Genomic DNA, 17110 nt, shown 5'->3' on the forward strand with positions numbered 1-17110 from the left:
AAGTAACGTACACAGAAGCCTTTAAGAAGCCTATATACAAACCTGCTATTTATTTATTTATTCGTATTAAAATGTAGACAAATATTCTGGCCAGAACCAAGGACTGGGCGTTAAACTTCAATTACAGTATTGGTGCCGGAACAACAAATTCAATCGGGCGTTATCGGTAGAAAACGAGCATTATTCAGTAAATTCATGTGCCGTTAATGACCGGCTTTTTGTGTTACATACGCGCTACCAGGGCCCGCATCATAACAATGGAGGCTGAGCGACCTGGTTTCTGACGCAAAGTGGGTCAACGATGCAAACTTTTGCACACAAAAATATTTCAGCATCTGTAGCTGTATACGAATATCAAAGAAATGAAATAAACCACATACAACTTACATATTTTCTTCTGAGTTGTATTTTCCAGGCAAGCTAAGGTGTGTTTACTAGATAGTACTTTCTGCAGTTTTTTTACTAATTGTTTGCGTAAAAAAGCACTAAATTAAGTCTAAAACGTTTAACTCCTACCAAATTGAGTTATTTCTGTCGATTTTATTCAGAACAAACGACTTATATGGACATGATTATATTACGTCGGATGCAATGAACAAAGACTTTTCAAATATATTTTCTCTGATGTTGAAAATGCTTTTCATTCTATCCAGAACACTTCAACATTTTTTCCGGTTTAAATTAGTTGCCAAAACATATAAATGTTAAAGTAGGAATATATCGGTAATTAATCGATTACCCGAAAGGTATTGTGTGTAAATAATTCAAGTAATCCAGTAAATTTCTTCAAAAATACACTTTCCAATCGACTGTTCAAAGACTGAAAAATGTGGCGTCGAAACAAAACTGCAACTGTCGAGTTACGTTGCGGCCCGTATCGAGCTTAATGTAAAACTTTTTCAATGACATCACTCAAGACGCATGAAAATATAAATCATACTCACGTTTGTTCATGTAAACATAGGGCACAGCTCCACCACAGAAGTGTCGACAGCTCTTTTTCTTTGCACCACCGTAAAGTGGTAGAGCTAGCGTTTAGAGGCCGTGTACCACACTGCTTCGCGAACTTTAAGGTTAATTTTATGTCTAATAAATTAATACTTAAAAGCAAATGGTTGTGGTAATTCCAATTCTGTATTTCCATGTGTTATAAGGCAAAAATCTAACGATTGTGTTTATATATTTTCAGATGGGTGTCTTAAAAGGGAAAAAGAGGCGGGGCTATATATGTCGAGAAAAAAAATCACTCCGTAGCTCAAAATTTGCAAGAAAAGGTATTTTACAGTCAATGACCTAAATTAAAAAGCATTCCCTTGCCATCTCAGAAACCATCTCATGGCCATTCCTATGTGGAACTACATTCTCCATTTTGTTTAAATTTACTCGTATAAACCTCTAAAATTGAAAAATAAGAAACCATACTCACTGTTTACATGCATATTCCACTCATTGGCACTATAACGGACGACGCGTTGGAGCATTTTCGACACATAACAAAATGTTATGGCTCTAATGATTACTCGCCGTGTAACAAGCCTGGGAATTTGTTTTGCATTTTTGGTAATTGATGTGTGTGTGGGGGTGGGCGTGGCCAAATGAAAGTTGCATATCAACGCACCCTGCTCCTGTGTTTTTAATGTTTCTTATATTACGCTTTGAAGGATTTAGAGATAAAAATGTTGTTGATGATGAAAATTAGACAGCTCCTCGTATTGAACCATTGTTTAAATCAATTTTTACTATGACGTCAAACAATATGCGATCAAAGACATTGATAGTGTGTATTTTCCAGGAAAGCAACACCTAATTACAACACTAACAATTACCGTGATTAAACGTATCGTGTTGCTAGATGCTTCGTAAAACTTCTTGCAACTTATTAAGCAAATTGTATTGATAAAAAATGAAGTAAATGTAATTTGATATTAGTTCTTAAACAAGCGTGATGTGATTTTTTTAATATAATGCCTTGTTGCTGTATTAGTAGCTACGATTTTAATAATTAGTGCGATTCTACCTTGATTAGACATGTTTCCGTGCGGTTTGCGTGTGTGCATACATCTGAAACCAACATTTTATTTAATAACAGGGAAGGTGCTCTCTAGTTCGTCAAATATTCCATGACTTTGTTGATTAAATGGTATATGGGACTTTTCGAAGAATTCTAGAATCATTTAATTTATGCATCGATCGATATTACAGGAGCACAGTGTTCATTTGCAGTCGACGTCGTGAAAATGTTTCCATAATTTAGTTTACTGCTTTTGCTGATACAAAATTTGGAGTCTCGCAGCACTTTTTATTTTAAGCAATAAGTATCACGTGACAGACAAGTGAATACGCTAAGGAAGAGCTGACGGCGTCTTTTCAGGATATCTTGTGTTTAATATCCTGCTCTGGGGGAAATCGTTCAGCTAACTCGGTCACAGCACTTATGTCTGGAAGATTTCGGAGATGACTGAAGCTGTATCGACTTTGCCCTAGCAAAATACTTAAATCAAACGAATTCAAAACATCCTTATTCCCATAAAAAATATTGTGGTTTATACTAAGTACATTTACTAATTGATATTGAAAAAAACTTCACAAGCAAAAAGCTTATCGCCTTAAAAATCAATACAATGGAAATTTGACGGCAAAACAGTTGTAACAATTCAAAAATAAGAAAAAGTGCATACACTGTTGCCTCTGTCACAAATATGTGTGTCATACATGATTACTGTTTGATATTTCACAAATATTTGTAACATGCGTGTGCACTGTTGCCCCTTCCACAAATGTGCGGTTCTTGGATTTTCATTGTTGCCTCTCTCAAAAATATGTATGTCATGTATTCGCACTGTTGCCCCACTCAAAAATATGTATGTCATGTATGTGCACTGTTGCCCCACTCAAAAATATGTATGTCATGTGTGTGCACTGTTTCCCCACTCAAAAATATGTATGTCATGTATGTGCACTGTTGCCCCACTCAAAAATATGTATGTCATGTATGTGCACTGTTGCCCCACTCAAAAATATGTATGTCATGTATGTGCACTGTTGCCCCACTCAAAAATATGTATGTCATGTATGTGCACTGTTGCCCCACTCAAAAATATGTTTGTCATGTATGTGCACTGTTGCCCCACTCACAAATATGTATGTCATGTATGTGCACTGTTGCCCCACTCAAAAATATGTTTGTCATGTATGTGCACTTTTGCCCCACTTACAAATATGTTTGTCATGAAAGTGCACAGTTGCCTCTCTCACAAAATATGTGTGTCATGAAAGTACACAGTTGCCTCTCTCACAAATATGCCTGTCTATGTGTTTTCAAAAACTACGGCGAGTGCACCGATAAATATTGACCATATCTAGATTAAAAAAATTGAAATGTTATGAATGATTATTTTCTTGAAAAGAAGTGCTTTTTAAGAAGCAAATTATATATGTTTTTATTTCATCGAAAATTTGTCGAACCTATTCGAAAAATATAATCTTGTCTTGAGGGAATCAATATGTTTATGATATATCGTCTTCAATGAATCTGGTCATGAGAGTAAGGCCTTTTTAAATGATTTGGTTAACGGACCCGCCGCCGAATTAGTTCGATAAACAAAAAAAAAGTGAAAAAAGAATTCGGATTGTTTTTCTGCGGGCGTGAGAATTGATGCATGTTAATGTAAAACCTGTTGTCTGTCTTTGCAACATAAGGGTGCAGTTTTAAGAATTGTTTTCAAAATGGCGGCCTCAATGAATTTGAGGTCGCATATAAAATAAATTTTGATGAAATTCAAGAATTATTTGGGGTGTGTGTGTGTGTGTGGGGGGGTCTTTCTGATTGCCGAATGTTCATTGTCCGCCCTTCTTTATTTGGCGCCGTCCTCACGTGTTCTTTAGTTTAAATCCGGTTCGGACGTGTGATTTGTCTTTGTTCTTCCTGAGCGCAATAATTTAACAAATTCTCAACCTACCATCTGCTTTTAAACGATTTTTTTGGTAGAACTGATGACGCAACTGCAAGCGATGTTATCTAATCAGCATCGGGTGAAGCATAATAACACACTGTTAATGCGTCAACCGATGAAAAAGACTGGACGTAGATATCACCAGGATGCCAGCAGGCCTTTGATTTTGGAAACCGGTTCCTCATGGCCGATGTCTGTATCATTGGTAAGAATTCGCATATAAGCCAGTGTTATTGTTGAAATATATCAGCCTGTGTTTTTAAATGTGCCATATATGCATATTTGTGTTTTAAGTGTTATCTTGTACCAAAAATTATTTACAGTTTAAATGTATATAAATCTATTTCAAAATTGGCCTGATCCAGTGTAAAACATTATCACTGTAAAACATTATCACACAGGACTTCAACTTAACATACCTATCAAAAAGTGTTTTCTTTTTAATTTGTAGAGTAAAATGATGGTGAAGCCAAAAAAACGAAACTCACTGCTCATTTTGAACAGGTTTGAATATATATATATTTATATTTATACCTTTGTTTATGATATTTTTCTGTTTCCATCTGGTTTTAGCTGATCATCCAAAGTAAATAAAATATATTAATAGGTAATAAAACCATCCACGCTAATAACAAGTTCTAGTTATTATACTATTTTTAAAACAAACACCTGTTTTATAGCAGAAAAACCCATGACCTCAATTATACCATGTAAGGAAGGATAGAAGAACAGCATTTTATTCATCGATATCGTATAAATAAATTCCATGTTTGAACTAGGTCAACGTTGCCATTGTACACATATTAATTTTCAATAAAATACAAAGCGTATGATACAATATCCTTACTTTTTTAAGTGGCTATTCATGTGAACTGTGTCTGGTAAGTTTTGTTTCGAAAATAAGAGAATTAATCCAAACACTGACAGGAAACCATTTTCAAAGACATCATTTATATAATACAGAATGGTTGGGATCCATTTTGAGATTTAATGTCATCTTTTATGGTCATGTTCCATATATGTTATTCTGAGCTCGATATCTGTGAGTGACTGAATAAGTACGTCTGTTGGACCCAATGAAATGTACATAGCTGTTTTATATACTTCTAATTCGGTCCAAATCTGAATCAATGAACATGTATGAGATACACTGCCAGTCTAATGTTTCACTGACAGTTCCATGATGGTAACCCCCAGTCAACTCCTGTTTCACTGACAGATCCATGATGGTAACCCCCAGTCAACTTCTGTTTCACTGACAGTTCCATGGTGGTAACCCCCAGTCAACCTCTGTTTCACTGACAGTTCCATGGTGGTAACCCCCGGTCAACCTCTGTTTCGCTGACGGTTCCATGGTGGTAACCCCCGTTTAACGCCTGTTTCGCTGACCATTCCAAGGTGGTAACCCCCAGTCAACCTCTGTTTCACTGACAGCTCCATGGTGGTAACCCGCGTTCAAAGCTTGTTTCACTGACCATTCCAAGGTGGTAACCCCAGTCAACCTCTGTTTCACTGACAGTTCCATGGTGGTAACCCCAGTCAACGTCTGTTTCACTGACAGTTCCATGGTGGTAACCCCCGTTCAACGCCTGTTTCGCTGACCATTCCAAGGTGGTAACCCCCAGTCAACCTCTGTTTTACTGACGGTTCCATGGTGGTAACCCCCGTTTAACGCCTGTTTCGCTGACCATTCGAAGGTGGTAACCCCCAGTCAACCTCTGTTTCACTGACAGTTCCATGGTGGTAACCCCCGGTCAACCTCTGTTTCACTGACAGTTCCATGGTGGTAACCCCAGTCAACACCTGTTTCACTGACAGTTCCATGGTGGTTACCCCAGTCAACGTCTGTTTCACTGACAGTTCCATGGTGGTAACCCCCGTTCAACGCCTGTTTCGCTGACCATTCCAAGGTGGTAACCCCCAGTCAACCTCTGTTTCACTGACAGTTCCACGGTGGAAACCCCCGTTCAACGCCTGTTTCGCTGACCATTCCAAGGTGGTAACCCCCAGTCAACCTCTGTTTCACTGACAGTTCGCTGGTGGTAACCCCCGGTCAACCCCTGTTTCGCTGACAGTTCCATGGTGGTAACCCCCAGTCCACCTCTGTTTCACTGACAGTTCCATGGTGGTAACCCCCGTTCAACGCATGTTTCGCTGACCATTTCAAGGTGGTAAACCTCAGTCCACCTCTGTTTCACTGACAGTTCCATGGTGGTAACCCCAGTCAACGCCTGTTTCACTGACAGTTCCAAGGTGGTAACTCCAGTCAACGCCTGTTTCGCTGACCATTCCAAGGTGGTAACCCCAGTCAACGCCTGTTTCGCTGATCATTCCTAGGTGGTAACCCCAGTCAACTCCTGTTTCGCTGACCATTCCAAGGTGGTAACCTCTATTCATCCTTGTTTCGCTAACAGTTTTAAGGTGGTCGCCCCAGACAACTTCTGTGCACTGACAGCTCCTTTGTGGTAAGTGTAAGAGTAAACGCCATTATATGTACTCGTAGATTGAATCTTAGTTAATGATAACCCAGGTCATGTGAAGGTCAAAAGTTGTTAATCGCTCTCCTGTTTTTCTTTTGGCTAGTAATTCCTTGCTATTAAATTAATACGCCATTATGAGCAAGCAGTCTTTCCAACCAAGACGCCGTTGAATAAGGGTGTGTATAAGATTAAGTAATTAGTTCGCATTGCCATTTTTAAAGCCTGCATTACCATTACCCACCCTCGCTAAGCCTCGATATCTAAGTCAATATTTATGCGAAAAGCTACAGAAACAAGCTCAGTCGCAAAACGTTTAAACATAAACCCGGTTTAATGGCACTGGACAAACGCCAAATACATAGAACATAAAATCAAAAACAAGAAACATGGAAGAACAGCACAAAACTCCACAAACAGTGCATACATACTATATATAAAAACCTAGTTGTGTTTATCAAGGATTGTTAAACCTAGTTGGAAGACCACTTGCTTTAAAAGGTCACCTGTTTCATCGGGCCATTCAAAATCCCTATGTACGTTTTTACTAAATAAAGGACGTGCATTAAGCGGCCAACTGTCTAACGTGTATTTGATTGTTTAATATGTCATTGCAAAAAAATACAGTATCATGTTTGTGCTTGCACTGCCTTGTTCGAATTATATGATCTATATAGATATCGTCAGGTAGCACAAATTTGTGTCTAAAATAGTGCGAAAAATCAGTGTATCAGTTGTATGTGCTTTCTGGTCATTGATTTACCGTGAGGGAATTCACGCTACAATTTACAAAAAAGAACACTATATCTGTCGATACTGAATTGCATATTCCCTGAGCTGAACAAAAATGTACTGGTTTATTGTTGCAATTATTTAGTATTGCCTATTGCTTAACCCTTTTGGGTAGGTCGCCATGGAAGACGCCAAAGTGTGGCAGGTGACCCACTGGCCTTTAATCGCGTCAATATTTTTCGAAGCTTTTTCCCCCAAAATACATTTTGCACGCCTTTGTGACAAAACTTTATATCCCTTTGTGATGTGTTTATTGCCGAAATATTATATCAAACTTTGTGATAATTTGCTAGTTTGCAAACAGTTGATACGAATTGATTACTGTGTGCAAATGAATAGACTTAAACTTAATATGGAGTCTCGCCATATATTCGAAACCGTATAAAAGTTATTTGCCAAAAATAAAATATGAAAATGAATTATGAAGTTAAGTTGTTTCTTGGTCTAAAAATATCTATGGTATGACATTTTTTAGAACAACCAAGGGCTTTAGAAACAGTTGCGAGTATATGATTTAAGAACGAGTCACTTAATTAAGGCTCAGAATTAGAGTTTAGCAACCTGTGACTGTCATTGCGTCGAAGCCACGCAATTCTGCCGATAACTATACTTACAGTGTAATTCTCTATAGCTTTAATTTTGTCTTTGCCATCTTTTTGTTGTTAATGGCCAAAGATTATTTGATGCCGATTCGCCAACTTTAAATTGAATTGTTATTAATAGTTTATGCATATGCTCGTCTTTGTCTTTAATGACGTTGTTTGTTTCTCGTAAAAAGTCTTGTGGTCATTAAACTGTGTACCTGTTAACATGACTATTACTTATTTATAACTCATCCGTCCATGATTGGACAAAAATAATAAATTCATAGACAAAATAAGAGGCAATATTGACCTGTTTGGTCATTGAAAAATCACTTCAAAAACTTCATATTGACCTGTCTGTTTATAGACCGGAAACAGTTTAGCATATGACGTCATAATATATCATGTAAAGAAACAGTTATTTACTGTAAGCTGTAAAATATGCAGTTCATATTGACCGCAAATTCATTATTGCCCTCGGCTATCGCCTCGGTCTTTAAGGATTTCTTTGGTCGCAAGACAGCATATTTCACAGTAAAATAAGTAAATAATTGTATTTTATCGTTTAAATTTTGCTAATGGCTTTGTTTTTCTAATTTCGAATGTATTATAGGACAGACGGCTGCGTCTAGTAAGAACGCTGTGTGAATTCCTCACAGGCGTTGGAGCTCTGATTATTTCACAATATTTACAATATATCCGTAATGTAGAAAATAAATCAAATCAGTCAATAAGACAAAAAAAATAACGCTTCAACCTAATAATAAACGTGTAACAATACTACTATAATTATTCATCTGCTGATTAGTGTAGAACCATGAAATGTCATTATTTTCTTACAATAACAGACTGAGTTGAAATACTGATATAACTTACAGTCCATATTTATACATATGACCAAAACACAATGCAAAACAAATTAACAACAACACAATTTGGCACTGTTTGAAATGCTTTTTATCGATCACTTTCTTAACTGGTAACATTGAAAAACAAAATATGACAAGTGAGTGGTCACATATTCATTAGCATTGCTAAGAAGCCATCTGCACTTACTAAGCCAAAGATATGAAGTTGAAATTCTAGTCTGCGAAGAAAACATAAATTGCCACACTGGCTTATAAATGTTGTTTATAAACTGCCTTACAACATTCGAATATCCAAACATTAAAAAATAGAAGTTTTATCAATACAATGTTGAGAGGCACTGATCATATTATATCTATTAATCAAAGTGCTGTAGGGGGCGGTTGACAGATGACATTGTAATTTGCCCTGTTGCCTAGTTAGGTATATTTGACATGTTGCCATGGTATAGAGATATTCTTTTTAGATACAATAAAATGCTCAGGCACGATGTCTAATTAATATGAATAGGGTGTAGTGTATTTATGGGCATAAAAGAGCAACAAGAACAAGTTTCGTGTATCCACGAGAGTATATTGGACTCTGATTGCTGTACTGGAAGAACAAACGAGAGTTATACATGGGAATGGATTAAAGAAAAAGATAACGATTCGTTGACTTGTATAATACCTTTTATGTATTTAATAATAAATAGCTTCTGATTTATGCTTGTGAACGGCATAAGTTTTCCTAAAACTCATTTATGCGTTCTATCGAATATTATATCGTCGCTGCTTCGCACATGTGTCCATCCACCTATTCGTGTCCGGGTTTCTCCCAGCAACTTCCGACTTGTTTGCAATGAAACTGTATGGGAAGCTCAACCAACAAAAGTTAGTGGTCAAAATGTTCGTGTGTCCAATGAGAAGGCAGTATTTCCCATATTTCCCAATACCTTTGTTTCAGTGAGTCAGCAGTTGTTCATTTAAATCATGCACAGCGATTTATATAATAATGATAGAATGCAGACCACTAGAGGTGTTAAAGGTTGCTTGTATATCCTTATACAAAATAAATGGCTATGCGACAGCTTCGCATCGAATCATTCATTTTTCTAACAACCTTTAACCATTACGAGATGCGTATCCTATCAGCACATTTCGGCTCGGTGATTTTTTACAGAATGATGGCCGTTGATTTCTATATAGTATAATAAAGGAATAGTCCGTCCCACTATTCCGGGCTATTTCTCAGCAACTATCTGCTTGATAAAATGAAACATTATGAGAAACCTTACTGACAAGAGGAATGCCTTTATTATGAGCACGCTCCGGTTGTATGAGGTATGGCCCTAATAATTTCTATATAGTGTGACATTGGTCCATTTGTGACCAGGCTTATTCTCAGGGACTACAGGAACTTTATGTGAGCTTTACTAACAAGAAGTGATGCGCAAATAATCATTTCCTTCCGGTTTGATGATTTGAATTTGATCCCCGATGAGATAGCATAGGGTCGCCGCTTTGTCAGTCCGTCCATCACGACGTCTATTCTTCTTTCTGGCGAAAAACTTAAAACAGCTGAGACAAAGGCAAAGGACACACATTCAGTGCAAAATGACAATAATCATATCTTCAGTCATTGCTGAATTATCTCCCCTTTCACTTTCTCAGTATGCACTAATAATCTTCTTGTCCAGACTGTTGAGTATTGCATGGAGTTATATAAAGCATTACACTAGATAGAAATGAACGAGAGGAAGTGCAGTGCACAATAACATTAATTCAGCCTTCATTGTTTACTAAATTATCTCCCTTTACCTTAGTTTTATGCTTATTTTTTGTCCGTAACATAACTCCAAAAATAGTTGAGATTTTCACCTTTAAATTCATGTACAGCTATGGGGAGTAATGCAGTGTTCACATAATCAGTACTCAATCTTTGGTATTTTTAGAGTTATTGTCCTTTGATAATTTAAATAACAATTATTTGTCCGGATCATAACACCAAAAGTCTTTGAGATAAGCAGTGCTCAGGAACTCTGTCTTTGGGAGTATTACAGGTATTGTCATGTGTTCATTTTATACTTATCTTTTGTCCGGATCTTACACTGCTTTAGTATCAAACTCTTCAAACTTTTTTTGTTCTTATTTCGGCTGGGAATATGGCAGTCTGTGAATACTTCATATCCACTTTGTACTTCCCTTCCATCGACTGTCTTCTTCCGCTTAAAATGAATGATTAGAACCACTTTGTATATGTTAGAGCTCATTTTGGCGATCTACAGAAAATGGAGCGAGCGCAGCATTGATTGTCGGGCAATGGTGAATTATCGCGACTTTGTGAATATGTTATAAATGCAAATAAGATTGATTGATATTTGTACAAAAATGGAAAAGCACCAACACATAATACTTTTCGTTTAAAAACATAATCAAATTGTTGATTTAGAGTATAAGAATTACCTAGGTATGTTTGCATGGTACAGATATTTACTGGGATTACCTCGTTAAGGAAGCTTATTAGTGCTATCAATTGTGATTGGGTTGTTTTTCATTATCTGTATATTTCTGAATTTCTGATTTATGTATATTATGATAAGCTGTATATGCTTTAATCAAAACAAAATTAATGCTATGTTATATTATGTTCAGTTCCTTATTCATAATGATCAATACAAGCACATTTTGGTACTGGATTTGTTTAATTTGTTGTATATTATAAAGAGCATTTTAAAGGAAGAAACGTCATTACATGAGATTTTATCGCAATATTCCATTTATTACATATCTGTCTTTCTGATTATTCCTTTTAATTTTTCGGTTTTAATTGGATTTAATTTTACCGCCATCTGTCAAATGTAAAAATGTGGAATGGATTGCGCGTATGAATGTGTTACGTATTTTTGTGTATTGAAGTCAAGGGAGGCCACTACAGCGAAACAAAGTCAGAAGTTACAGAATTCACTTTATTGAGCAAAATAAGAAGAAAATAGTTCATATATCTTAGCAAATATAACAAATTGCTAATACGAAAACAATTACTATAAAATGTCACAGCATAAAATAACAACAGAAAAAACGGTACTTATTTTACGAGTATATGCTAATCGTCATTTCATGTAGACGTTAAACACGGCCATTTTTAACGAATTGAGTATTCGTGGGATTTTTTGACGATCATATAATGCGAAATTGAGGGAAGTTCATGAGTCAATTGCTATTTCTATCGATGACGCGAATTCGTCTTCTTCTTTGTATTGGCCAGCTGCTCATTTTTATGATAATTCTAATTTATGAACTTCGAAATTGCAAACATCTAGTTGTCTAGATAGTTTGGAAGTGTTCTCTGGTTCGTGCTTATCGTCATGTTTCTTTGGGTGAGTAAAGTTAGATAATTTTATGTCTAATGTATTTTGTATAGAAGTTGACAGGTTTTACCAGTTTTTTTGTCACGCTATTTTTAGCAACGCGAAAGTAGTTCCGAGACTACACAGTGTACTCGCATGATACGGAATCAGAAAACGACAGAATGATGATACGGATTTTTCAATACGGCGTGCTGTATTTTCACTGTTGGATTTGGAAAAGGAAATTGATAGGCATATAATAAACTTCCGGATAAGTAAACCGTCGGTGAGCATACATCGTTCGAATGATAGCTTTTTTGCTAATGACGTCACAATAGTATACATTTGATTAACATACAGTCGAACCCCGTTGGCTCGAACTCCCAGGGACCGGCGAAAATACTTCGAGCGTCGGAAAATTCGAGCCAAGCGGGATTGTTTACCTTCAGTATAAAGGAATCGGTCCTCTAAATCAAGTTCGAGCCAACGAGAATTCGAGCCAAGCGAGTTCGAGCCAACGGGTTTCGACTGTAGTTAGTTGTGCCTGGGAAACTGAAACCTTGGTCTTGTGCAATGGAAATATAAGTTGAGCGGTGTAAATCTCCTAGCTTATATATATGTAACCAGGTCTGACCCCCTGGATAAAGATCATGAAGAGATCAATCATGGGTGCCATATACACATTTACATACGGCCCACATTTGCAAGAGACAAACGTTCTTTTTGGGTTAATACAGCTATTAAACAGTACATACACTGGGTGTATTAGCTCCTCGGAGCTGTCATGGGAGCTGGAAACCGTTTAGCTGGAGCACAATGGTATTAAAGTTGGGTTGGTCAATACGTCTTCGCATCGAACGCTTATACAGATCACTTTTGCTCCTATAATTATTTCATCTGTTATAAAATTGCATTTTAGAATACAACCTACACGTTCAGCCAATGAAATTACAGATAGGCAATCGTTAAGTATTAGGCTTATTTATTAAGAATGGCAACATTCGCGGGTGTTTAAAGGTCCGCCTTCTGTCACTCATCCGAAACACTCTCCCTGTGTCAGGTTTTGCGTTGACAACGTGTCAGCCAATAGGGTTGAATTCTTTATCAGCTGGATGACCTGAAGTAAAATATTTATTATGAAGAAGGGCTCGTTCGTTCACTCTATCTATCTTAATCAGTAAGATTTTGCTTCATGCTATCGGACCATTACTTCCACGACCACCAGTTACAATAATTTATTGTGCTAATCGCGTTAAATAGGCCATTCTTAACGCCAAAATATAAGAAGACTAACACTCGTCAAGTGTGTAAATGCGTATAAAATACAGTACATAGATTTAGCAACAAAGAACCTGGAATGATCATAAAAGTGCACCATGAATGTATAAAAAATAAAAATCGGTCATTTTAGAATTCAGAGAACGAGGATATCAACCGTCGTGTCCAATGGTTCTGTCATAATTCGATTAAATTGTCTGTAACGGTATTATGTTAAGCTTGTCCGCATATGATAAGGCTTCAAGGTTTATTTGAACAGATGCTGTCAAACTCCATTGCTCATTTGTCTAATCTGATTCAAGCACGCACACTAAACAACCTCTGAACAAATGTTCTTTGGCGACGATGGGCTTTGATAGTAATACAGAAATAAAATCAAATAAATTGACAGAAGAGCTTAGATGCACACACAGGTATGTGGTCAATGACTTTATTTTATTACGTGAACATTTCAGTATAAAGTCTATATAGTGAGATAACTGATTTTTCTTCATATGTCGAAATATTCTGCCATCAGCATCACCATTTGCCATCTTCTCTTAACAACAAAATATCCGGACTAAATATAATGGTATTTTATAGCAATGTCACTAAAACACCAACCACCAGAACAATGCTACATATCTATATCCATAAATTACCTCGTCAGTTCGCATATTTCACATGGTAAATTTCTAGTTGCAATATTGGAAATATAACTAACTTTTCTGCAGATTAAAGAAACCACAAGGCATAGATCACACCATTTATGACATCAGCACAACGACTTTGCAAGATTATTGAATTAGAGAAATAGAGATCGTTTTATGTTAAGTGGCCAGGTGATTAATCATTAAGAGTCAAAGGACCACAAAGGATGCCAGTTTAAAAGTTTCTGTGAAAAATTGTTGTTGAAAAATATATGATGGAGTAAATAGGGCCGCAGAACTGACGGGAAAAATCAACATAGTAATTAACTTTCGTTGGTTATCAATACGTAATCAAGTTTTTTGTCAACCGATTGGTAAGATTAACCGGTGTTAATTCTGCAGAAGCATAGGTGGCAGTCAGGGGTGATACGGAGCTCCAAAACTGTTGACCACTTGCCCAATAAACCTAAATGTTTAAGTAATAAAACCGTAAATGGGCATGTTTGTGCATCCAAGCTCTCGAAGGCAAATGTATGCACCGATTGATTTTGTTTTAATTCCTAGAAACAATCAGGCCTCATTGTCACGAAAGTACTTAAGTCAATTTTCAACTCAGTTCACCACATAAAAGCATTGTATGATTCAAAATATTTGTATATATAGATACATAGAATGTGGGGATAAAGACCAGTTGTCAAAAACTTTAAAGACAAAATAGCAAAAATACACTTTTACTTATATGAACTGAACTCAAATGTACTCAATTATCTTTTTGAAACAAACAATATATACGGGCAATAGTAACTTGAAATAAGTAGGAAATATAAAGAAGTTCAAATTTCTTTTACTCATATAAATCAAATAACTTTCACATAAGTATTTCCATATTATTTAAATAATTTACATTTGATTCTCCTGATGTAGTTCGTAATTTAGAATTTTGCTTTCGCTTCTAGGTTCCAAAACCCTGCAATTATAAACAAAAAAAACACCATGAGCAATTATTCATTTATATCTAAGTTTTAATAATTGAGTAGTTATCTTCACTTTGCGAGTATAGATGTATTTATCTTTCGAACTTAAACCACCAGTTCATTAGCTTTGTCCTTCATATTATTCCATTGTTGTGTATATAGAAACATGCATTATTTGACATTTATATTGTACCTTGGTACCAATTAAACCTGCTGTACATATATGTTATGCTCTCCATATATGGAGAAAACAAAAGATCTATCTGTATTAGAATCTTGACTAAAATTGTTTTATTAACACATTTTATGTGAGAATGTGCTTTGAAGAAGAGTAGAAGAGAGAAAAAAACATATGCAATTTTGAATAAGTTTGATGTCAATAACAAGTGGTAAAATGCGTTGTGATTGAGAAAATAATGTATTGGACAATGGGTAAAAAAGACCTTGGATACCTTCGTATTATCTGTATTATAAACAATGGTTCTCACCATTTGACTGATATAACCACCTATGACGTGAAGCACGCCCACGGTCTCTTGCATGAGAATGGCTCTGGGGCTAACTTAATTCGTGATTCAAGCAAATTAATACCTTGTCATGTGCACAAGATGTCTGAAGAGGGAACGGATGGCAGTGGATCCCGGACATTGTTGTGGTTAATTTCCTGTTCTTGAGAACATCGTTTACAAAACTAGGTCAAACCCATAAATTAAGCTCGCATTTATAAGAAAAAGCCGTTGTGAGCATTACACTTCAAGGACGGTAAAATATCAATGTAACCTAATTGGGATAAAAAACAACAAAGCAGCATCAGGAAATTGTTGCACAGTCTTCAAAGGTATTGAAGCAAAAACTACATCTTACATTATACATTTTGCTTTCTAACATTTACATCTTGCTTTCTGACAATTATGTATCGACTTATTACAAGTTATGTTGGTCACCTTCCTTCATGCTATATTCCATATATATTATTTTAAGTTAATACCGGATTGTGATAATTTGCTACAAATCATTAAGAAACTTAATATTCTAATAACCGAAGCGCACATGTAATTATTAAAGCAAGCACTTACATAGTCGAATGTAAAACAGCTCCGTTTTGTATTAAAAACGTTTGTTTGAAACTTCGGAAACTCCCGCCATTATATCGCAGAGCCACATGGTATAATGATATACAACACAAGAATAATGACGTATTGCATCATGCTTGCTAAATTTGGCTATGCAGTATTCGTCTTATTGCTTGCTGACATTTGTCATTCATGTTAAACATTGAACAAATAAGGCCAGGAAAGAAGGTTAATCAGGAAGTAAGCTATAAAGCTAGGTAGAGTAAAACGATAGCTAAAATAGGAATATTTATCACGAGTATATCTGAGATTATTGAATAAATTGGAAATTAACCGCCAAGTAATTCTTAGAACATACGATAGAACACGTTTAAGCGAACGTTGAATGCTACTTTGGCTCAGCCAATATACACGCAAGAAACAATACATGTGCTCCAGGGAGAATGCAAGATGCACTCAGAAAGCAGGATATACGGCAAGATTTAATTTTTTTGCTTCAATACCTACCTTTCCATAACTTATACTGGTATCTGCATATGTCTGCTTTATGTAGCATTTTTTGTTGTTTTTGGTTTATTTGATACTATTTGTAGTAGTTGTTTTAATTTCATTTTTTTATATTAGAGGAACAAGGTCCAGATAGATTCATAAAAAAGGAATGTGTTCATTAAATGCATTATTATCTTTAACTCATTCGACTTTAATGATAAAACCCCCTATGATTTATGTAAAAATAAAAAAAATAACCTTTATAACTATGGTAGTGGATATCAGCCAGTTAAGCCATGCTGCTGTATGACAATTCTCAACTTTGTTTGCAAGTGCATTCGTCCAAATGGTAAGTGCCTCCATGCAAACGCATGTGTTTATGTGTACAACCCTGTAGTTGCATTTAATTTATTGCATAGTGCCTTCGTCTAAATGATAAGTGTCAAATGTCAAGTTTTCACTTTTAATTAACTTCTGTGTTTAAAGAATACACAACTACAACTACTTCAAGATGTCAGGAAGCAAGAAGTAAATGTCAGAGGCAAAATGTACAAGTTTCGTTCTCGGTGATTTAATGCACTACTTCTGGTTGGTGTACATTGGCTGAACGTCTGTTTGCACATTGTCCTACAAACCATCAACACTTCACTCGCCGAGTTGCTACGA

This window comes from Mya arenaria, chromosome 12 (assembly GCF_026914265.1).
Source record: "Mya arenaria isolate MELC-2E11 chromosome 12, ASM2691426v1".
In the NCBI taxonomy this organism is placed as follows: domain Eukaryota; kingdom Metazoa; phylum Mollusca; class Bivalvia; order Myida; family Myidae; genus Mya; species Mya arenaria.